The sequence below is a fragment of the Triturus cristatus genome, chromosome 2_1 (assembly GCF_964204655.1).
Source record: "Triturus cristatus chromosome 2_1, aTriCri1.1, whole genome shotgun sequence".
Taxonomy (NCBI): domain Eukaryota; kingdom Metazoa; phylum Chordata; class Amphibia; order Caudata; family Salamandridae; genus Triturus; species Triturus cristatus.
Window position 1 is genome coordinate 509,368,794 of NC_140581.1, and position 25,288 is coordinate 509,394,081.

General features: G+C 47.1%; 1 protein-coding gene across 3 annotated transcripts in view; it reads left to right on the top strand.

Moving 5' to 3' along the window:
* Window positions 1–25,288, top strand: part of MSH3 (mutS homolog 3) — a 2,607,526-nt gene that overhangs the window by 1,276,872 nt on the left and 1,305,366 nt on the right. The gene's annotated exons all lie outside the window — the stretch shown is intronic.

Sequence of the window (25,288 nt, forward strand, 5' to 3'; positions counted from 1 at the left end):
CATCTCAAGGGTTAAAAATTCTTGGGTATACATCCTTCTTCTTAATTTGTTTAAATTATATTTTGACCGTATTCACATTCAAATAATAACAGTGTGTTTCTGTCCACTGCTTATTTCCAAACATCTGCTCTCTATTAGATCCTCTTAACAGAACCATATCGCACGTCTGAGTTTGTCCCTCGAAATATCCTACAATCAATATTTCGTCTGGCAGAAGCATAATTGCATGTCTGACATATAAAGTGTTCTAAGACTCTCTAATCAAAGGTTAGTACTTCTATCCCACCGTGGGTATTTGGACTTTATTGCAATATAACTTTTGATCAATGATCCTACTATCCACACGCCTGATATGGTGATGGGTACAAATAACATTTATCTTTTACTGCTCCGTTCTTTACACCACTCTTTTCTCTTATTTTCCTGCTAGCACTTTCTGCACAAATTCACTTCTTTCTTTTTTCTTTGTTTCTCCCATTTTTTCATCTTATGAACTCCTATATTTTGTGTATCCTCTAGAACAAATAAAACTCACAAGAACAGAATGAATTAAACCACTAATGTGTAAATGTAAACATTAACTGTGTTCAGTCAAATTAAGATCTTGACATTCTTTCTACAGCCCTGAGGAAGTCACTATACGTGACGAAACACGTGTCGGCTGTCATCCATTTGCATCAAGATTTGGAGAACATAAGTCTCCTTTCTACGAACCAACAGCTAGAACCAAATGTACTAGGGAGTTCTGATTTATGTTCATGATTATGACTTTCCTTTCTGTAAAACTTATGAATTAAATTACTCTTTGTGATATATTTTTGTGAGGACCAAATCTGTTCCGTAGCCAGTTTTTCATTATCATTACTTTGTTCCTTGTCCCTTTGGCTAATAACCAACAAGAATAATACGTGACTTTAGAGTGCCGGGATTTCTCTATGTAAAAATCTTGTCTCAACTACTGTCTGAAGTGTTGTAATTGCATAAGCAGCAGACGTCGTACCATCAGGCAACTTCAGGCAGGAACCATCAACCGACAATTCCCCATCAACGTTAGAAAGAGTTGTATCTTGTAGGTCAACACAACCCTTTGTTTGTTCTTCAGTAAGGGATATCCAATCATGTAACTCTTGTGACTGAGACTGAGTAGCTGGAAATGGCAATAATGTAGCAGAATTAAGAGTCAAACATCTTTTGAGTGTGATATGAGGGGCCAAAAGTGTCAATTCATAGCCTGCCAAACGGGCACTAGTCAAATGCTGTGTTTTTGTTTGATTTAACAAAGCATCAACTGAATGGGGTACTAGCACAAGCAATCTATGTGACAAGACTATTCTCCCACGCTGACGTATGGACACAGCCATTGCCGCCACTGCTCGAAAACACCCAGGCAGCGCACGGGCGACTGAATCAAGGACAGCTGAGAAATATGCACAAGGACGCTGCTTATCACCGTGTGTATGTGCTAAAACTGAGAGAGCGCAACCGTCCCTCTTGTGTACATAGAGTGTGAAGGCCTTAGTGTAGTCTGGAGTTCCTAATACTGGTGCAGAACAAAGAGCTTGTTGTAACTGTTGAAAAGCAGTCTGGCATTCAGTCGTCCATGGGAGGGGTATCGGAGTGTCTTTAGTCAAAATGGCCAACAAGGGTTTAACAATGTGAGAAAAGCCAGGGATCCACTGCCTAACGAAAGAAGTAAGGCCAATCAGTGCACGAACAACCTTCTGAGTATGGGGCACAGGCGTGTCTAAAACAGCTTGAATGCGATCTGGTGTGAGTGCACGTCTTTCCTTAGAGATGAGGTGACCTAAATAGGTAACCTGCTGTCTACAATATTGCAATTTTTTCCGAGAGAGTTTGTGATGATGAGAGGCAAGGAATGATAGCAATAACAGTGTACCTTCTTCACACTGTTCAGGGGTATCGGCAGCCAACAAGATGTCATCGACATATTGAATAAGAGCCACCCCTTTCGGTGCAGGGAAAGAATCAAGCTGCCTTTTCAATGCCTGACTATAAATTCTAGGACTCTCTGTATACCCCTGTGGAGCTCTACAAAATCTGAATGATCGATTATTCAAAGTGAAGCCGAACAAATAACCGCTATCAGGATGAATAGGTATCGAGAAGAATGCATTCTTCAAATTGATCACACTAAATGTAGTGGCAGTAGGAGGAACCACAGTAAGAAATGTTGTGATGTCAGAGACTACCGGATATTGGGGCACCACTATTTTGTTGACCTCTTGTAAGTCAATGATGAATCTGTAAATTTTAGTGTCAGTGTCTTTTTTCAAAATAGGAAGAATAGGACAATTACAGATATTGTAAGGGACTTCTTCCACAACCCCCACTGTGATCAAATCCTGAACAATGTGTATTAATGCTTCTTCGCCTTCCCGAGATATTTTATATTGGGGCAGTCGAGGCAAAGAAGCACATTCCTTCACTTGAATATGTACTGGTGGAATAACCATGTGTCCCACATCGGTATCTGATGTAGCCCACAAAGTACTAGGTAACGATGCCAGAGCAACATCCTCTTTCATGAGACAAGACCTCTCAACCATTGGATAGTTATCATTTAAAATAACACGCACACCTTCTGGGGGACAATGTATGGTAGCACGGAAATGTTTAAGCATATCGATACCCACAATGTTATCCGGCGTGTTAGGGGAAAGCAGAAATGGACATTCTGCAGTGAATTTATCAAGACTAAATGCAAGTGGCTGTGACAGTGGGCTAAGTGTAGGTGTCCTGTCGAACCCTATTGATGTTATCATTGTGCCAGACAGGGGGGAGCCCTAGGAACCAATTGTTTTGACAGAGCACTATGAGTAGCTCCTGTATCAACCAGAAACTGATCGCTAGAACCCAAGACGTTTGCGTCAACATAGGGACCCCTCTGATCTACTGGGACCTCAACCGGTTCCTTACCCCATCCTAGGCATTCCTATGCATAATCAGAATCCTTGAGACCATCAATCGAATAATCAGACATTTGATATTGGTTTCGTCTATCAAAGGTATTAGAAGAATTTGTGTTGTGTTCAACTGCCTCAAATCTGGTACGATTATCCATGCTTCCCCTATTTCCTGAGTTCCCTGGGTGGCCTCTCATACTTCCTCTACCCCGCTGATACTGCTGACCTCGCAAAAAGGGGCACTCAGAACGCCAACGTCCAATCTCTTTACAATAAGCACACTTATCAGAAGACAAAGTTGCTCGAGGGAAAGGGGGTACACCAGGGCGATACATCACACGTCCACCTCTTCCACCACCTCTAAATAGTGGACCCTATACTTGAGCCAACATAACTTTTGTTTTTAAATCCTTAACCTTGTTATCCTCCTTGCCTTTTGCTCCCAATTCCTGATGCTCATAATACTGGGCCGTAGTCAAAAGGGAGACGGGGGCAGACGTAGTCCATGAACTCTCGCTGGCCTTTAGGCGACTAGCTATTTCTGGCAACATGTTGGCGACAAATTTGTCGACAAACAGAAGCTTACCCGTGTCATCTGTCAATGACTGCCCACTAAAGTCATGGAATGTCTCTTCAAATCGCGTAAAGACATCAGAAACGGACTCATCGGCTTTCTGTTTACAAGATGATAATATAGTCCAATATATTCTCTTAGGGGGTATAAGAGTTTTCAACTTAATCACAATAGCTTTGGGAAGATCTAATATCTCCTGTTGTGGTTTCTGCGCAGGCTCTCTTGCCGCATCTATTTCCTCTAAATGCACCCAAGTATCACCATAGGCTACATTATCATCTACCTTCTGAATTGATCTCCACATATCAGGGGACAAAACAAGTCCAAAAAACATGTCAATATCTGGCAGAGTCATAGTACAGGAGCTAATAGCTCCTTCCACTTCTTCATAAAAAGTGGCCGGATGTTTCCGCGGGTCGGGCAAAGCAGCCTTAAGAGCCATAACGTCTGCTCTACTCCAAGGAGTGTAGATCCAATTATAAACAAAAAATCATTTGCATAATCTGAATCTTTGTCGTCATTTGTTCCCGTTCCCTTTGGGGGAACGTACAGAGGTGCTGCTTCAAGCATGGGTTTCATAGTAGCTACAGCATCACTAGTATCTTTATCTGTCCCCGTAGCTCCCTCTTATCGCTCCGGGGTCTGAACTGTTTGTTCAGTTGTAGCTTTACCAGCTGCTTTTTTCTCCTCTCGCAGACGGAACGTGTCAGTGCGCAATTTAACCAATCGCCTAATTAGATCAGGCACCTGTGGACAAAGAAAGGTGCCATCACTTAATTGTTTATAATCAGAATTTATATCAGAGGGCTCTAGATCATCAGAATGTTTTCTAAACCTGAGTATTACTTCCCAAGTAAACGTCTCTACAAAATATAACTGCTCTAAATCTTTCCACTGCTGAACCATTACTACGAGTTCTGGAGCAGAGGCACTCCTACGAGCTGCTTTACGAGCAGCAGATCGAAGAGTGGCCTTGCCTTCAGTAGTCAAAGTAGAGCAAGTCTTCCACCCATCTTGCTTATCTTCATCTTTTTCTTCTGAAGACAAATGCTCCTCATCAGAACCCTCATTCTCAGGGGCACTAGGAAATTTATACGGGGGTGGAGGTCTATCTAACAAGATGGAATCATCCTGAGGTTTATTAAGTATGGGATAAATAGGAAGCCTAATAGGGTACTGGCCAGTTACCTCTAAACGATGCTCCCTATCTTCTTTGTCATTTATTTCCTTTATCTCCTTATTTTTTAATTCCAACGCTTTTTGATATATCGTTTTACGCTGTTCTTTTTCTGCCATAGCTTCTTTCCTCACTCTCTCTTGCACTTCTTTCTCCCACATTCGTACACAATCAAACATATCTTGTTGACTCTTATGCTTAAACACTGCTCTACATACTGAATCTAAAATCAAATGACCCATTCACTGGCCATCGTAGATTAGTATCCTTTTTCGTATTTTTATTCCACAGTGTACTATACATTATGGAAGAAATACCGTATTTAATGTACATATGCCTATTAGGTGTCCCCTCTGGGGGAGCCGGCTGACTTCTTTCTAAATCCATTTTGGTACCTCCAAGACAGCAACACATCCTATGGAGTGTGCTAGGAGCAGGAATGCTACCAAATTGTTGTACAATATTACTTATCCCAGATATGTCAAAGTAGAGAAAAGTCTCCACTTTACCTGCCTTTATCTTTTGCAAGAGATGAACAAACAAACAAACAAAACCCAAATCTTGGCCAAGCAAATCCAAAATCAAGAGTGCCGCTTCAGCGACCTTACCAAACAATAGTCTCCAACCTACAACTGCCAATCTCTTGGTCGACCTAATGGTCAATGCAAAACTTGCGCCAAAGGAAGTCTCAGTCGGGAACGGCTACCACCTGGAGGGTCAAATCGAGAAAATCGGAAAAGTCGCTTCGGTCTGCAAAGACAAGGGTCTCGTCATGCAGGACGTCTCCTCAGCAAGATTCCATTCTTCCGTCAAGACCACTCCTTCGGGTGGCCGCGTCTCCGATGAGCCCCACGAGTCGGGCGCCAAACTGTGGAAATGTGCCTTTTTAGGGGCACACCAGTGCAGGGTTCACCCTTATCTTTGTCCACAGGTCCTTAGACTAACAAAGAAGAGATTGGCACTGAAGCTGGAATTCAAATAACACGTTTATTAATCACTCATGAGTGAGACTACGTCAATACAACACCCTCAAGTGCTGCAGGAGGTAGTACATTGAAGTCACAAACCATGGTGCTTATATACACCCTTTGTAGCAGAATAAGCATGCGGTTACAAATAAAAGGTACAAGCATACACAGGAATAACTACCGACAAACATGGGCAGATGGATATTACTTAGTCAGCAAAGTGAGAGGGGGAGCAGAACTGCTTACATCAGTAGGAAATGGTAGATAGTTAAATTTTTAGACAAGTGGATTCTAGCAGCTACAGGCCTTTTCTCAGCATGTCTTGCTTTGGCTCAGTACAGAAGGAGTTAACTAAAGCTGATGACTAGAGCAGAATAGAAAAGCAAGCAACAGTGAAGACGGAAGAATCACAAGGCTAACAGAATGGATGCTGCAAACAAGATGGCTTCAGCTCATGCTAACAGCAATTAATATCGATTCCCACATACCAGTGATAATTCCAAGGAGGTGGTTCTGCGAAAATGATACACTTTTTACTGATTTAATTTGAGGCGCAAATAAAAATGGTGGCTTTATCCAAGCTCCACCATCATACACCGGCTGGTGGTTTAACTGTCCCAGACTTTGAAATCTACTACAGAACGGTCCCAGATACAGTGGCTGACAAGGGGTGCAGCAGAACGGTTGGCTGGGCAGGACAGGTTGCCCTACAAGACCCCACCTCTGATAGAATGAATGAGGATTGCACTAGAGGAGAAGTAGAGGAGAGGGGACCTCCAAATATATTCAAACATTGTTATCATGGGTTTTTTCGCAAAAGGCGACAATTGTACCATGTACTCCAGAGTTTCCCATCAATAGACTGGGACCCAACCTTTGTGACAAATTGAGGAGGCTTGAAAATATGGAACAGAAGGGGACTGGTGAGTATAGATTAGGGGGTGGCACACTTTTAAACTTTGGGACACTAAGCGCGGAACATGACCTACCTCCTGGGAAGTTTCTGCTTCATAGAACGGTCATTCCTGCTTTGAAAAGGACATGGTGGGTAGGAACTGATGAACCCCACACGCATCTGGGGTTAAAGATAGTCCTCACTGCTAACAGGAAACGCAAAGCAATTGCACTGGGAATTGCTTAGGCAAATTAAGCCTTCTTTAGATACCCTGAGAGAAGATGGGTTGAGGACATAGAAGGACCCTAATCTAATTAGGAGTAATCCCAGGTAAGTTTAAAAAGTACCCACTTACCCCAGGTGTGGGGAGATAGGGGCAGGATGTATGCATTTGATCTGAAATTGTCCTGAACTGGAGGATATTGTAGTAATATAGTATCGTTAGTAAATGAAGGGACTGAAGTGGGTCTATTGGCTACACTTGAAACCCGTTTTTCTAAGAATATATCTGCCCCTCAAGACGAAAACGTTAGTAAGCAGATTCATTGACCTGACAATGGTACTATCTAAAGGTCGAGTGGCACAGAGGTGGAAATCACCAAGGGGCCCTGGTATAATGTGCAGCAAAAGAAAGCCTGGCATTGCACCAGGATGCAGAATGGGCCGGGGGACCTCTGAAATGGTGAAAGCATGGGAAACGATTTGAGATTCTTTCAGATAGCCATTGGGGCCTTGGCTGGACCCGGCCTTTCTGGGGCCCTAGGTGACATATCCACCACTTGTCTCCAAGGTAGTCTACCGGTGCTGAATACCATGTTCTCAATGCTAATCGTAAAGGGTGTAACTTAGAGCACCTCTCAAGTAAAGATGCTGGAATGCCAATAGTACCCGAAGGCATGGCTTAATTCAGAAGAGGAAACATTGCGATTGTATTTGCCCCCGCTACGTTGGTTTGCTGCTTAGTTCACGATTTGTAGCAGAGAACCTGTCCTTAGAGATTACACATGTACAACTGTCTAGATGTTTTGGAGACATCAATCGGGTGTTGCTGATAAATGATGGCGTTCATTAACACTTCAACGCTTAATATATGGTCCTTCTTATTACTGAAGATGTCGGTAACTGCCCTTCTGGGTTTGAAAACCCTTTTAATAAACAAGGCGGAATGGCATGAGGTGTGTATTTAAATTGGTACAAACTCGAAGAAATTTGACAACAAATAAATAAAAGTGGGGGTATACTTGTATTTTTTCACGGCGGAACTGGCCAAGCTAAATCATTATCTGTCAACATAAATTAAGATTTTATGGGTGTTTCCAGCATTAACCATGACAATTTATCGACAGAAGTACCTTTTCAATCCCCTGTCAGTGTAATAATCCCGATAATGTATAGTACTAAATTCTCCATTTATGTGCAGACAGGCACAGCTGGTGCAGGGGTTTGTTTGCCTGTTAAGCACCCAAGTCTCAACCCCCGCGCATTCACACCAGTTTATGGATGCGGACTTTGCTTGCAACACAATTCCAGGGAATGAAGTGCTTCATCTCCGAAATTACTTTGTCTGAGTTCAGTAAATATTTCATGGGCTTTCATGCTGTTTCAGCCGAGAAATACGGTGGACCTCAGCCAGTCATGGAGGAGCTGGGGGCTTTTCTGATGCACCCGCAAAAACAGCTGCTGTGCACTTTTGCAGTTGGTGAATAGATAATGCATATTTTAAGAGGTCCTTTCTGCAGTTTTTTGGAACTAATGTCGCGGATGTAATAATTGAAAATGATCATTGGGTGGAGTGGAAGACAGAAAGGGGCGAGAGGAGTGTAAACACAAATTGGATGTGTGTTTCAAATTTAGATTAGTGATTTGGGGAAAGTAGCCCTTCACTTTTTATTATTCTCGCAGTTTGAATGTTTATTCTCGACAAAGTCCGTGCGACATTGACGCAACACAGTAATTCTACAGTGATTTTCTAGCATAAAGTGATCTCTAGATAATGGGATACATCAAGAGCTGTAAGCGTTCAGTTGCAGGCATTTGAAATGTGGTGACGTTTGCTTTTCTGTAAGTTATTTCCAATCTTTTCATTTTACTCTTTTAACCGCCTGTGTATGGTACCCGACATTGCTTTGTTTCGAAAAAAAGTTTAACAAGAATGACATTTTTAACATTATAATAATTTTGAAAAGTGGGTTATTAGCAGTGGTAAATATGCATCTACCACTGGCAATAAGGTCACTAACACAGTCTAGGGCTCAGTATAGATTTCCATAAATTATTCCCATGCTCAACCCTGTGTAGCTTGGCTGCGAGCAGGCAGGCTTAACTTAGGAGGCAGGTATGGAAAACATTTAAAAACACCAATTCGGTAAATAATTAAGACTCACCACACCAAAAAAAATCCCACACCAATTTATAAAAATAGTAAATATTTTTATCTTCTAAATGACACCAAAACAACAAAAATCCAAAGTAGGGAACAAGATATTAGAATTTTTAAATAATAAACATTTTCTAGCACTTAGTCCACCTTAACCCCTTCGCTGCTGCGGACATTCCGCTGCAGCGCTGGGGGGGGCAGGGGGGCAGCGCGGTGGGCCTGTGCTCATGACGGAGCCGCTCCGTCATGAGCCACAGTTGAGCTGTGCTCATGACGGAACGGTTCCGTCATGACTCCGCCCATTTGCGTTGTCGCCCCGCACAGGCGGGGAAACAGCGCCGCGCAGGCGGAGCGGCCGCCGACAGGATTGTCATGACGGAACCGTTCCGTCATGAGCACACGCCAACCGTGGCTCATGACGGAACGGTTCCGTCATGAGCAGGGAAGGGGTTAAGTAGCTTTGTTTTTCCAAAGTAACTCCAAGGGTGTCCAAACTTCTGGAACTTCTTGTATAAGTTCCTCTTGAGGGTCCAAGGGGGCCAAAACACAATCCAAGGATCTGGAAGCTCCAAGGTGGTCCTGGAAAGTTTGGGACCATAATTCCCACAATGCACATGGCGAAAACCCTTAAAAGTCCCCAGAATGTTCTCCAGGCAGGGGACTGTTGGTGGAGTTGATGTAGGCGAGCTCTGTTAATCTGTAGCTTGCAGGGAGTCCACTATTTATTCCTCTTGAAGCAAGGTACATCCAAAGTGCTGTAGTTCCAGATATTGCAGCAGGCACAGTCCGTCAGAATGCAGGCCCTGATTGTGCAAATCTAGTTTCCAGCTTGGCAATCCTTCGTCTTCTCTTAGTTTCAAGCAGCAGAGCTGAGATGCTTTGCATCTCTCACATATTTATTCAGTGTTCTTTGGGGTCAAGCAGGGAAGCACTACCGTCCAATGAGGTGCAGGGAAACACCCCAGAGCTTGACCACTTTCTCCAATGTGACAAAATCTTCTCCCAGAATGCACTATTTCTCAAAAATTCAATACCGCTGAACTATCATCAGATGAGCAAGAACTAGTCAAACCAACCTCCAGTATGGCTCATTTTCATAGCTCTCCTCACCCTACCATCTGTGAATTCCTGCCTTAAGCCGGCAATCGGCAAACTGAAATGTGCAATTTCTCAATCTCCAGGGCATATTAAACATCTAGGTGAGACCCTGGGGGTACCTAACATGGCAACATACTGTAGTTTGTCACGTTTTAAAAGTCCCTACCACCAAAGTCGAGTTTGGGTACAATTTACATTTAAAACCAGTGCTGCAACACAAGGCTGCTTTTAATGACCTCAGGCTCTCAGCTGTGCGCACATGCAAGTGCAGACAAGGCTGCTGGCCTCCAAACTGCCATGCCCTAATATGTACTAGGGACTTAAAGGTAGTTTTAATCCCCCTGCCCTATTATGTACTAGGGACTTGTATGGTAGGTCATGCCAATTATAAGTGTAGCTAATAGTGGGTGTTTTCAACATAGCACTGGCTCAGCAGAGTCCAGGGCCCTCTCAGAGCCAGAAAAAACAGCATCACAGGAGTCTCAAATGGGGGAAAGAGTGGAGGACACTGGATACAGGGCCTGATTTCCAACAAATAAGCGTTCATCTCTTCCTTCTGTTGTTGGCAATGTTCACTGGTGTATATTCATTACATTTCATTTGATACTTTACAGTAGAAATAAAAAATCCAGGTCATGATCTATGCAACTCATAGCTCTATGTGGGTCAGTTAAGCATAAAAACGCAAAGACCTTTTGTTCTTTCTGCTCACTTTAGCACGGATTGAACAGTGTCTTTGTTTCTCGTGTAAACTTAACATTTGTGTATTTTATTTTAGTGAAAGAGTTTTCTAATGAATGATTTCCTCATGCAGATTTCTCATCTTCCTTCGAAACCTCCTCCCAATTATGTGACCTAGTTCTTTTCTGTCCGATTTGTAATCTAAAAAAAAATAAAAACTTACCTTGTTTACCCTCTCACTGGCACACTTCACCATATTTTAACTCCTCCTCCTCATTCACCTTACCTTCTGCACTCAGCATCCACACTTGTCTGTCCTAATCAGTGGTTCGTGCTTGGTAGCTAGACTTGCAAAATCTAATTAACAAACGCAAATATAAACATAATATTCTGACTAAGTAGCTCTGTCTGCATAACTATCGCGCTGACACACGTCTTTAGTGGGAACATTGTTAATCGCATCCTGAGTGTATTTTGTATGTGTAGTGCAGACAAACCTGTTAAACAGGTGATTTGTAGCCACAGTTTTTTCAAATCTTTTCGATATCTATTCAGGTTCTGCCTGAGGTGGTTCTAGTGGTGCTTGGGCACAGATCATAGCACTGTGGCTGATGCCCATGCTTTCAAGGCTCCTAAGGCCGCCCATAAGATGGTGCCTAATGTATTCACTCCCCTTCACAGGAAAAGGAATCGTTCTCCATCTCCTCTTGACAAGTGCCTGACTGACTTTTTCTGGTTGACCGCCTTCCGATTCTGGGCCTCAGGAATTGAAGAGAAGATCCTGAATCATGCTCTTCACACTCCTCTTCATGATGGCAGTGCTTCTCTTCAGAATCCAACTGAAGTGTCATCAGTGTCACTGACTTCTGATGCCGGATTCAAAAGTGTTAGGGTAATTTCAGACACCTTCTATCACAGTCCTCAAAGAGGACCTTCACCAACCCAGGAACGAAGGGATCGACTGAAAGGAGCCAAGAGGACATAGCGAGAAGCCAGGGAGACACCAGAGATCACGCTCCTCCCCCCTCCCCCCCAGCACAACAGGAAGGCAAAGGAGAGCAGAGGTGAGAGGCACTCAGAAGGTGCCGAGAGGTGTATAAAGGGCTGACTTCTACCGGGGGAACATCCCAAAGAGAAGTCACCCTGGGCCCCCTTCCGCTCTGTGGTGCGGGACACATTGCACCTGAGTTCCTGGAGAAGAGCAGCAATAAGGTCATAGCCCCGGCAGCGGCATAACCAAACCCTAAGATACACTGGCAAAGGGTGACACAGGATGGCGAGAGATAAAGATCCCAAAGCAACCAAGCAGGGCATGATGGATAGATACACCAAAGTGATACCCTCTCTGCCCGAAACAGAGGGTGAGGCGAGCGCCCCTCCATACAATGCAACCCTTCTTGAAGCGATCTACTCCTCAAGAGAAGTGCTGGAGGGGAGAATGGCCGAACTGCGATCAGATGTGACTCTTCTGTGTAATGTATCTGAGAGAGTGACACAAGCAGAAAGCTGCATTTCTGAAGCGAAAGATAAAACGCACACCGTACACAAAGAGGTCTCCGGCTGAAAGAAGTAACTTAGAGTGTGGATGAAGATGAAACCAGGGCCTGCAGGAATAATTTGCGCATCATTGGATTTCTATAGGGCACGGAGGGACCACACCCGGGAGCTTTCCTGACCACATTGTTTAAAGACTCATTGCTGACGGTGCAATTTTCGACCTGCTTCATAATTGAGTGGGCCCACAGGATGCCTAGTTTGCAGCCGCCACCGGGGGCACTTCTACAACCAATTATTGCGCAATTTCTTAATTTCCAAGATAGAGACTTAATACTCCGGGAGTGGAGGAAACTCAGCGAAATTAAACATTCCAATACTAAGATTATGGCGTTCTCGAAGTGCAAAATCTCTGGCGCTTGTTTGATTTGGTCAAGATAAAACTGAGTGCTCTCCCAATCCAGTATATGCTGCCCTTTCCCGCAACACTGAAAGTTCTCTTCCAGGGAAAATCCTACTTTTTTCAGATGCCCGAAGAGGGTTGGGCATGGATTGAGGCATGCACCCCACTGAGACAAAGACAGGGGAGGGGGCAAGAGAATCCCCACACATGGGCACCCATAAAAGAGTGGGCTTCAGACAGAGGAAGGAAAAAAGGAGACGCCTGACCGCTGAGACCTGGGGGACACGTGTAGGAACTCCATTCCACACACCATCCCAAAGAAAGAGCAGAGCTCAAACCTCGAACTCTAAGAATGATTCTACATGTGCCAAAACCAGGAAGAAACAATACAGCGAATGGGAGTGCAGCTTCTTTGTCCCGTCAGACGGAGGTGGTTCAGCTGATGAGGATAGTAACCATCCACTCCTCCGCAACATTAACCTTATGGAACAAGTGACAACGGAGACCACCGGCTAAGAACCAATACACTAACAGCTCCTCGCAATGGGCAAGAAGGATGGAATCTGTGACTACAGGTGGCCGAGCCAACCCAGAACGGCCAAGGGACCCCCCCCTCGACATCAGCTGTACCAAGCCATAGCAGACATATAGACTGGTTTCGAGTTTATATCCTTTTTCTACTGTTCATAACAGTTTGACCTAAGGGGAGGGAGGGAATACAGACCTCTCGGACTCAACCTACATTAGTTTTGTCATGTTAACCATTGGGGAATTTGGTGTGGGAAGTAGGAGAGAGTGGGTTGGGGAGGTTAAATTGGGAGTTGGGAGACAAATAGAAACACCTAGAAGATTGTTGTTCACATCTTTAGCCAGGCATCGGGAACAAAAAGCAGCTCGGAAACAGAGTAATGCACGGACTAGCTGCGGGACATACTTGAGTGGTAGCCAGGAGACCATACACAGCCTTAATGGGTGAAAAGAACTATTTTGTGCTGACGTGGAATGTCATTGGAATGGGGAATAAGGTTAAGAGGTGGCTAGTTATTAGATACCTCAAAAGGCTCAAGTTCGACATTGTCCTCCTCCAGGAGACAAACCTACTTGGTACGCGTTATGCCTTCATGGGGAGGGGACCGTATTATATGCTGACACATGCAGGCTTCTCCTCTGGGTCAAGGTGAGTCGCCATATTAATCAGGAAGACAACCCCCTTCCATACAACCAAGACATGGGTAGACCCTAATGGCACGTATGTCGCAGTACAGGGAACATGGGACTGGAGGGAATTCACCCTGATTAGTGCATATGCCCCGTCATGACTGCAGAGCCAAACACTCAGCAAACTAGCCAAGATACTCCTTGGGTCTTCTCCCTCCACGCATATAATAGGTGGCGACTTTAATGATGTATTAGACCCACACATAGACCAATCCAAAGTGAGTGGGAGGACACGTATACCTACCCTATTACCTGAGTTCGTAGACTCCCTCAAACTAACCGATCTCTGGCGCAGACACAATTCCAAACTACGCACCTACTCATACTTCTCGGGGTGCATAGAGACTTCTCCAGACTGGATTACCTCTTCGTGCCCGCTGGGGAGATGTGAAGAATTGAAAAAGCAGAATACTTAGCCAAGGGCATATCAGACCATTTGCCTCTGTGGCTGATGGTGGGGGGGCAGAGCGGGGGGGGGGGGGTTCCTCTAAGCCTTGGCAAGAATAGAGACTGTCAGCCTGAGATCTACATGACCACAGAGTAGCTAAGGAAATCCAGACAGCCACAGAACTATACTTTCATGAAAATGAGGGTTCAGTGCCCTCAGCAGTCACTTTATGGGAGGCATATAAGACAGTGTTGCGTAATGGAGCGCAAAACATAATAGCCCACAAACGAAAAAAAGTGACTCGACAGGTTGAGGCCCTAGACCAGAAACTCTTAGACCTAGTGAGACACATTAATCCCTTGCTTCGCCAGCTCGTAGTGACACGAAGAGAATACCAAACACTAATGGAGTGGTAAGTACGAACCCAACTTCTGGCCACCCAACATCGGCTCTATGAGTCTGGTGACAGAGCCGAGAAGCTCTTAGCCTGGCTAGGCAACGGGGAGAGAGAGGCAAGGTAGGTGCCCTCTATGAGGAAAGGCCCCTAGCAGATAATCCGCGACTAAACAGCTACCTTAATACCATAGACAGTCCCAAAATTACACAAGAAGATCGAATGACCCTTGATAATGAACTAATGCTACAAGAAGTCACAGACGCGATCTCCAGGCAAAATCGGGGAAAACTCTGGGTCCGAATGGGCTACTACCCAAATTTTTCAAAGGCAATGCCAGTTTAGTAGCCTGGCACCTTTTGAATATGTTTAGAGCAGCGTTGGAAGAAGGGGCAGTTCCACAGGACCTATGTCAAGCAACCGTAGTGGTGATTCATAAACCCGGAAAGCTTCCTATAGACTGCGGATTGTACCGCCGGATATCATTGCTTAATGGAGAAACCAAAATGCTGGCTTCAATCCTAGCTGCCCGTTTGCTGGCGGTGATCCTTTTGCTGATACACTGCGACCAGTCTGGCTTCATGCCCAAGCGCGCCACGCGCTTCAACCTCCACTGCTTGGCCAACTGGTTAGAAACGGTCAAAAATAGAACCGCCCCACATCCTCCTTTCCATAGACGCCGAAAAGGCCTTTGACGCCGTACATAGGCCATTCATGCACCAAGTCCTGTTCAGGTTTGGAGTTGGGTCTGCCTTCATGGCATGCATAGAATTGCTATACACTAATCCCAGAACTAGAATGCGCATCAATGGAGTGATGTCAGCAGATTTTCCGGTAAAGAGAGACACCAGACAGGGTTGCCCACTATGGCTGGTACTGGAGTCACTTGCATGCCTGATCAGGGCACACCCAGACTTGAGCAGTTTTAGTGACGACACCGGGCTACTTAGGGAAGAGCGAAGCTCACTATATGCTGACAACATACTACTATATGTCAGCAACCCCAACAAGACACCCCTGTTGATTTTAAAACTATTTAACGATTATGGTAACCACTCTAGATACAATATTAACTGGGATAAGTCCAATCTCTATTTGGTGGGGGGCCCGCTTGATACTAATAGCATACCAGGACAGCTTGCGGTCGCCATGGATGGTTTCCAATACCTGAGGCTTTATATTTCCACTGAGGATACAAGGTGCATCAACTGTAACATTAAACAAATTCCAGTGGAATTTTTTGAAGATGTGGTGAGATAGAGACGGCTCCCTCTGACACTTATTGGGAGAGCCGCTATGCACAAAATGATAACACTCCCAAAATTACTATATGTATTACAAAACACATACTGCTGAATTTCAGAGACAATCTTCACTGCCATTAATGTGGAACTACGCACACTTCTCTGGAACGTGCACCATCCACGAATAGCGTTATCAAACTTAGAGCGTAACCAGTGTAATGGAGAGATAGCCCTACCCGGCAAACAATTTTATTACCGGGCGGCCCACCTGATAGTCATCAATGAATGGGGACACATGTCCAGGGACCACCGCACCAATGCCCTGGAAAGGCTCCAATTTCCAAACCGCACATACTTGCATTATATATATGGGGGCAAGGGAACCAGAAGATTACTACCTGCCACCAAGAGGTCTATGGAGACTTGGAAGGGGGCTGACCGCCAAATGAAATGGGACAAGAAACTGACGAAGGGGTCACCACTGTGGGAGGGTGCGAGACTTCCAGAGATAAATAGACTTCAGGGCTTTAAACGTTGGGGCACAGACGGGATCTCCTTCAACGCAGTCCAGTCCGAGTTCCAGCTAAACAACTCCCAAAGATATAAGTACCTGCAGCGTCAACACGCTTGGAAAGTGGAAGCGATAGACCCTACTGCAATCCCAAGATTTGCCGCACTTGGAAGTAGATTACTGCAGGAAGAAATTCCTGACAAAGTGGTCTCCTAGACCAATAAAATGCTAATTAATAATGGCCCAGATAAGCTATTGACCCTTAGATTCAATTGGCAAACCACGACAGGACAGCTAGCAGATATCGACTGGGAAGAGGCCCTAATGCACCCGAGAGAAGTCTCAAATAAGTACAACTGCGCCTGGTGCAGTACAAAATCCTGCATAGAGTATATTTTGTCAGGCCACGCCTCCATGCAATGGGAAGAGCAGACACACCCAACTGCCTGCGATGTAAAACAGAATGGGGTACATACATACACACACTATTGGAATGTCCCCTTATAGATACTGGGGGAGCTGAGCGAGATGTTGGGGGCCAGGTTCCACAGAGAGGCCAAACATGTACTGCTGGGAATCTCCATGGAAATTGACCTTCCCCGGAGTAAACTGTTATTATGTAACCTAGGATTGGTAGCGGCCAAGCGATACATTGCAAGACAGTAGGGAGCACCTGATCTCCCCACACTTGCAGACTGGAGGGCGGGTATGGATCCATACATGGTCGCACAGAGGGTGACATACAAGGCCTTGGGGTTGCCCCAAAACATTCACCAGGATTAAGGCCCCATGGTTGAGACACTACGGTCTTGAGATGGAAAACAAAGTCACAAGAATTAGCCACACACTGACTGAGTCAGTGGCACGGGAAGAGAAGAGACCAGAGAGTGCCCCCCGGCCAGAAATTCACACAGTATGGACACCCAGAAGGTCAGCTGCAAATCGAAAGTACGTTCATGTCAAAAAACAACCATTGCAATACTGTCCTCGAAAAATAACTTCCCCCGCCCTCCCCTCCCGAAACTCGGAAACTTTGAATGGAAAAAGAAATGTTATTAAAATCATTGACATGGAGAAAAAGAAAAACAAAATATAAAAAATAAGAGAAAAATGTGAGTGCATGAACCTAGAGAAGTGGTGATGAAGTGCTCCTCTGCGCACGGGTCAAGCAAGCAGTGATAGACCTTCGCAGAAGTAGGACACCAGGGGCCCGCATGTAAATTTGAAGTTTTTTAAGTCATCTTGAAAGATGTTCACCATACTCTCCATTGTGAGAGCCATTGTGTTAGCGATGACGCCTCTTTCTGCTTCCAGGCTGCTTCCATCGGCATTTTAGTTGCCTCCGTACATAACCATATGATCGCAGTGTCACCCTTGGTTTGGTTTTTCAGGCTATCATCCCTCAAAGCCAATAATGCAAACCCTGGGGAGTCAGAAATTGGCTACCTCAGGATGTCCTTAATTTGTGCAAGGATTTCTGGCCAAAAGCGCGACTCCTCAGACAGTCAAACCAAATATGGCAAAAATCACCCAACAGTCCGCAGCCTCTACAGCAGAGATCAGAGTAATTGAGAAATATTGTTTTCAGCTTGGTGGGATAGAAATACTAATCGTAAAGTTGTCTATAGTGTGCCTCTCTTATGCCATTAGAGAATGCATTTTGGGATGTCTCACCAAAGTTTCTTCAACTTTATTTCAGGAATATCCTCCCCTTGCATGCGTTCCCAAAAAGTTATATTTCATGGCTGTGGGGTGGGGTGAGGAGTTTTGTGAGTAGTAAGGAGTATAGAAAGGAATGATTCACCGAGAATATCCCACTTTCCTAACAAAACCGTTCAATAGGTGTAAATTCTGTAGTGGCAGCTAGTCTGACTTCGGTTATAGTGCCGAGGTTCTAAGCTGGGTATAGCGATAATGTTCGGAGTTGGAAAGCTAAAAGTTGCGTTGGCAATGGTCAAATGTTAAAATGTCCCAGATGTGAAAGAGGTAAGGCAAGCCCCCCTCCCTCAAAATATCAAAAGTACCTGTGAAGAGGCGGGAGAAATGCTCGGTTATAGTGTATCTGTGTATAAGGGGAGGGGAAAGTTGTCCTATCTATAGTTATGTTCACCTCATTCCACACTGTGTGTTGTTTTTGTTGTAGTACTCAAGTAGACACTTTGCGGGCGATGTGATTTAGGTTTCCACAATACACCCCAGATAACCTTCCCCACTATTGCCCTGTCAATGTGCATCCAATGTTTATTTGACTCTCGTGATGATCATACTGATATAAGCCAGAGCTGGGCTGCCTTATAGTAGAGTTGTAAGTTAGGGAGGTCCAATCCCCCAGCATCTATTGGTAGGCAGAGCAGTTTAAACAGCAAGCGAGCCCTGCGATTCTGCCAAATAAAGCAGGTGATTAGGGTATGTGGAGCCGGTAGAAAATCCCAATTTAATTCAAAACCATCATCTTAACTGCTTGTATTCGTCCTAGCTAGGAGATATATATAGGTGCCTTCAGTTTAAGATCTGCTTTTAGTTGCTGTAACAGTGGCGGATAGTTGGCACTGTACAGGTCCGAGACTCTAGAGGTAAGTTTGATGGCAAGATAAGTGATGTCATTTTTGCCCATTGGAAGGGGAAAGAGCCCACCAGGGCTTCCAAAGCTGCATTGGATAGCGTCAAGTTTAGTAAATAGGACTTAGTCAAGTTAATGTGGAAGCCTGCTACCCTTTCAAAGGTACACAATTCCTCCTGGAGGGGAACAAGGGGAAGTGAGTGTCAAAAGCAAACTGTTCGTAAATACAGAAATCGTGTGCTCCACTGAATCAAAACCTATCAATCAATCAATCAATCAATCCAAGCATTTGTATAGCGCGCCACTTACCCGGAGGGTCTCAAGGCGCTTGGGGGAGGGGGGTCCGCTACTGCTCGAATAGCCAGGTCTTGAGTTGCTTCCTGAAGGAGAGGTGGTCTTGGGTCAGGCGGAGGTGGATGGGGAGGGAGTTCCACGTCTTGGCAGCCAGGTAGGAGAAGGATCTTCCTCCCGTTGTGGCTCTACGGATGCGGGGGACGGCGGCGAGGGCGTGGCTGGTCGATCGAAGCTGGCGGGTGGGAGTGTAGAAGGTCAAGCGGTCATTGAGGTATCTTGGGCCTTGGTTGTGGAGAGCTTTGTGTGCGTGGGTGAGGAGTCGGTACGTGATTCTCTTGCTAACGGGGAGCCAGTGCAGGTTTCTCAGGTGTACGGAGATGTGGCTGTGTCGGGGAATGTCCAGGATGAGGCGTGCTGAGGCGTTATGGATGCGCTGGAGTCGTTTCTGGAGTTTGGCTGTGGTTCCGGCGTAGAGGGAGTTGCCGTAGTCCAGTCGGCTGGTGACGAGGGCCTGGGTGACCGTATTCCTGGTTTCGGTGGGGATCCACCGGAAGATCTTACGTAGCATGCGTAGGATGTTGAAGCATGATGCGGAGACGGCGTTGACTTGTCTGGTCATGGAGAGGGAGGAGTCCAGGATGAAGCCCAGGTTGCGTGCGTGGTCTGTTGGTTTGGGTGCGCTGCCAAGGGCAGGAGGCCACCAGGAGTCGTCCCAGGCGGAGGGTGATGATCCCAGGATGAGGACTTCCGTCTTATCTGAGTTCAGTTTCAGGCGGCTGTTCATCATCCACTCGGCTACGTCTTTCATCCCTTCGTGTAGGTTGGTTCTGGCGGTGGCGGGGTCGTTGGTGAGTCCGAGGATCAGCTGGGTGTCGTCGGCATAGAAGATGATGTTGAGGTTGTGTTGGCGTGCGATGGCTGCGAGGGGGCTCATGTAGACGTTGAAGAGGGTGGGACTGAGTGATGATCCTTGTGGTACGCCGCAGATGACTTCGGTGGCCTCGGATCTGAATGGGGGGAGGCGGACTCTCTGTGTTCTTCTGGCGAGGAAGGAGATGATCCATTCCAGTGCCTTCTCCTGGATACCGATGTTGTTGAGGCGCTGCACTAGGGCGCGGTGGCAGACCATGTCGAACGCCGCGGAGAGGTCCAGGAGGATGAGGGCCGTTGTTTCCCCGTTGTCGAGCAAGGCTCGGATGTCGTCGGTGGCTGCGATGAGGGCGGTCTCGGTGCTGTGGTTGGCCCGGAAGCCGGACTGCGAGTGGTCGAGGGATCCATTCGTCTCGAGGAAGACGGACAGTTGTCTGTTGACGGTCTTCTCGATGACTTTGGCCGGAACAGGAAGGAGCGAGATGGGGCGGTAGTTTTTGAGGTCGGTGAGGTCCGCTGATGGTTTCTTCAGTAGGGCGTTGAGTTCGGCGTGCTTCCAGCTCTCTGGGAAGGTGGCGGTGTCGAAGGAGGCGTTGATGATGTCCCGCAGATAGGGTGCGATGACTGAGTCGGCCTTGTTGAAGACGTGGTGAGGGCAGGGGTCGGTTGGTGATCCGGAGTGGATGGAGTTCCTCGTGCGGATGGTGTCTTCGGTGTTGATCGGGGTCCAGGCACGGAGGGTGGTGGGGGGGGCGTTGTTCCGGTTGTAGGGTGCGTCGGCTGTGTGCTGAATCTGTTGTGTATGTCTGCGATCTTGCTGATGAAGAATGAGGCGAGCAAGTTGCAGAGGTCTTGCGAGGGCGTGATGTCGTTTCCGGCGCTAGGGTTCGAGAGCTCTTTGACGATGTTGAAGAGTTCCCTGCTGTTGTGGGCGTTGTTGTCCATTCGTTCCTTGAATGTGGTTTTCTTGGTGGCGTGGATCAGCTGGTGATGTCTTCGAGTGGCGAGCTTGAGGGTGGTCATGTTGTCTGTAGTAGGGTCTCTGCGCCAGGCTTTCTCGAGGGCCCGGCAGTTCTTCTTGGAGCTCTTGAGTTCGTCGGTAAACCAGGATGCTTTCTTGGTGCTGGGTCTGGCGGGGGGGGGGTCTTCAGTGGAGCGAGGTCGTCTGCGCAGTTGCTGATCCATCTGGTGAGGTTGTTGGCGGCTTGGTTGGGGTTCGCTGAGCTGTCGGGAGGGTTCTGGCTCAGGGATGTGGTGAGCTGGTCGGCAGTGATCTTGTTCCAGCTTCTGCGGGGGACCAGTTGCGGGTGGTGGTGAGTCGTGGTCCTTCTGAAGCTGAAGTGGACGCAGCTGTGGTCTGTCCAGTGGAGTCCGGTGGCGTGACTGAAAGCGATGTCCTTGCTGGAGGAGAAGACGGGGTCAAGCGTGTGGCCGGCGTAGTGGGTGGGGGTGGTCACCAGTTGCTTGAGTCCGAGGTTGGCGAGGTTGTCCAGCAGGGTGGTGGTGTTGCGGTCGTTGTTGTTCTCCAGGTGGAAGTTGAGGTCCGGAGGAGGATGTAGTCAGCGGAGGGGAGGGCGTGCGGGCTGATGAAGTCGGCGATGTGTTCGCTGAATTGTGTGCGAGGTCCCGGGGGTCTGTAGATGAGGGTGCCTCTGAGGGTGGTCTTGGGGTCGGTGTGGATCTGGAAGTGCAGGTGTTCGGCGGCTGTGAGGGTGTCTTCGGAGTTGGTCGTGATGCGGATGGTGTTCTTGTGGACGATGGCGATGCCTCCTCCAGTCTGGTTGGCGCGGTCCCTCCGGGTGATCTTGTATCCGTCCGGGATGGCGATGTCGGGTGCTGAGGAGGCGTTCATCCAGGTTTCCGTGAGGAAGGCGACGTCTGGAGATGTGGTGTCGAGGAGGTTCCAGAGTTCTACGGCGTGCCTGTGGACGGAGCGAGTGTTGAGCAGGATGCACTTCAGGTGGTAGCTGCTGGTGCTCGTCTTGGCGGATGCGGTGCAGGTCCGGATGCAGGAGAACTTGCAGGATTGGCAGGTGAAGGGTCCGTCTTGGGGTGGCTCGGTAGCAACCGGGGATCCGGCCGGTGTTGAGTGCGTTGAGGGTGGCGGCGTCGTAAGTTCGGCGGGTGGGCTGGCATCTGCGGGGCCAGGGGGTCTGGCGCTAGGCGCGGTCCAGGCGCGGACGGGCGCAGACGGGCTTACCTTTGGCGCACCTTCGGCGCACAATCGGCGCGCCCGCTGCGCTTGCGTGGGGGCGACATAAGAAGGTAGCCGGGAGGGAGGGTCAGCTGGGTGGCGGGAGCGGGTCGCCCAATGGGCTGGCGGGGGGCGGGGCCGCTGGGAGGCAGCGGCAGGAAAGTCTGGTGCGGGCGGGCGGCTCAGCGGCGGCTGGGTCGCCCTAGGCGAGTGCTGGCGAGTGCTGGGGCACAGGAGCAAGGAGGCAGGCAGCAGGAGGAGCGAGGAGCGAGGGGGCGACCAGGCCTAAGCAAGGCTCAGCGGTCGCTCCCGAGGATGGGAGAAGGTCTCCTTAAGAAGGTAGCCGGGAGGGAGGGTCAGCTGGGTGGCGGGAGCGGCCCCGCCCCCCGCCAGCCCATTGGGCTACCCGCCCAATGGGCTGGCGGGGGGCGGGGCCGCAATATTGAAAAAATATCCACGCTCATCCCATTGACCAAGACTCTAGCCTGTCGCATGGTATCGTACGCCTGAACCATGGCTATGAGTCACAGAAACCAAAACTCTGCGGAGGCCTGCGAAGATCGTAGGTATCTTTTTATTAGTGGCTCTTTCGATTAGATGGAGTACCCTTCTCACATTACTGTGCGTCTGTCAGCCTTTAAAGAAGCCAGACTGGTCCGGGTGGATCAATTCCAGCATCAGTGCATCCAGTCATGAGGCTAAGAGGTAATAATAGAGCTTGGCATCTAGGCTGAGGAGAGCGATGGGCCTATATGATCCACAGAAATGGGGGTCTTTTCCCAGTTTTGGATAGGCAGTCACTAGGGCTTCACTCATTGAGGGGGTTACTGTACCCGCCTCTGCTATCTAATTAAACAGGGGGGGGGGTCAGGTGTGGGACTATGTCCGAGCTGAACATCTCATAAATTTGGGCTGTGAGACCATCTGGCTCTGGAGACTTATGAAATTTCAGGGAGGAAATTACTTGCTGGACCTCCTCTGCGCTAATGAGCTTCCCTAACATCTCGTTATGAGAGGAGTACACTTGTCCTCACAACCGCCGTTGCCCACACAACAGGTGGGGCCTAATACTTGATCCGGCGCCAGATAGTAGAGAAGAAGTTACGACTGTGGGTTAACTCGCCCAGACTGACTGGAGCAAACCGAAACCTTGCATTCCTTAAGCATGTTAAATGTTAGCAGACGGCTGTACGCCCGTCATAGCAATAGTAGAGGCTCCGTATGATAACTAATGACACACCAATTGAGACACAGCCGCTCAAAGATGGCGAACACATCCGGCACAGAAGGCGTATTCCCTTGGCACACTGACATCTCTCATTTGTTTTGGTTTTATTGTTGAGTATTGAAAATGTGGTTTAGAGGATCTGAATTCTGTCGTACTCTAGAATGTTGCTGGTAATGGACAGGCTGAACATTCCCAACCTTGCACTCGATTGGAGATGATGGAATGTGCGGGCGGTTAACGCCCAGGATAATTGGCAACTGGACAGGCATCCATACACAATGGTTAAATGTGACATTAAATTTATGCGAAAGATATGTACGCTGACGGCTCTTTACAGAGTCAGAGCCGAAGCAATGTTATATGGAAAGTGATGCTTGTCGATGCTAGACAATAGACATGATGTATCAGGAAATTATACAGAAAAATGTACTAATAAAAGATATTCAAACAAAAAATGAGAGGAGTACACTTGTAGGAGATCTACCTTATCTAAGTATTCGCATTGAGCTTGGGTGTTGACTTGTACAGCCGTATATAGTTTTTCGTAAAACTTTCCCACATAGGTGGGCTTTTCCTGTACTAGTACTCCTGAATCATGCAGGATATCACCTATATAGTCTCTTTCCCATTTAACCATTAATTAACGAGCTAGATGGGAACCCACCTTGTTACCTTCCTCATAAGACATGCGTTTAAATGCATAGCAGAGTGAGTTCTGCCCTGTTGGTATAGATCACATTTAGGTTCCTTAGCAGTGCTGTGGCTTTCTGCTGAAAGATCAATGTCGGCGAGGTTTTGTGGGATTGCTCGAGCTGTTGCAGCTCCTTGTCAAGTGTTATGCACTCCTTTGCTCTCTGTTTAAGTTTTGAGGCAAGGGAAATACATTTCCCATGTAATACTGGTTTTAATGCAACCCAGTTGTCAGAGGGATTTGGGTCGCAGAGGTTATCTAATGGAAAGAGTTCTCTGATTGCTTTCCTCAGGTCATCTCTAAAGAGGTGATCCCTTGTGAGGGAGCTAAGAAAAAATACATCTGTGGTATCTCGAAGGTGACCCCAATCCAGTGTTACTGCAACAGAAGCATGGTGCGATCTGGATATTGGGTAGATGGAGGCTGCCCTCAGATCATGGCTCAGGGTTTGGCTAATGAACACTCTAATTGTGAATATGCTCTGTGCGTGTGAAAGAGGAAGGCGTAATCTTGATATTTGGGATGGAACGTCCTCCATCCGAGGTCCTGGATTGCCTGCTTGAGTGCTTTGAGAAAGCTTCCAGTGGGTGATCTATGGGAGTGTGGGCTGTCGATCTCCTTCCCCCCCTGCCAAGTAAGTACAATAGTGAATGGACAAACAGGATTTGGTTAGTGTTTGGAGCATATATAGACGCAGAGGTGCACAATTAGCCTCTAATTTAGTCCTTCACTTGGACAAACCTCCCCTCTTTATCTGTTTTGTATCCTTCAGGCTGAAATTACAGTGAGGAACAGGAGAGCCACCCCAATATGTTTAGCCGAAGTAGAGGATTTATATATCATGGGGTATGCTTTATGTCTCAGTCTATGGTCCTCGTCCCGTTTGTGTTGTGTCTCCTGTAACGCTACAACATCATCTCACTTATCGAGGATTTACATCCAAAGTTTATGGCGTTTAGCTGGTGTGTTTAGGCCCTTAACGTTCCATGAGAGTGTAGTGATCACCATGGTGTAGTCTGGTCAAGTTTCTTCTCTAAGTGCCTCTCCACTAGGCTTCTCGCCCTCCCCTCCCTTCCTGCTTGTGCAGTGCCTTACCAATCTTCTA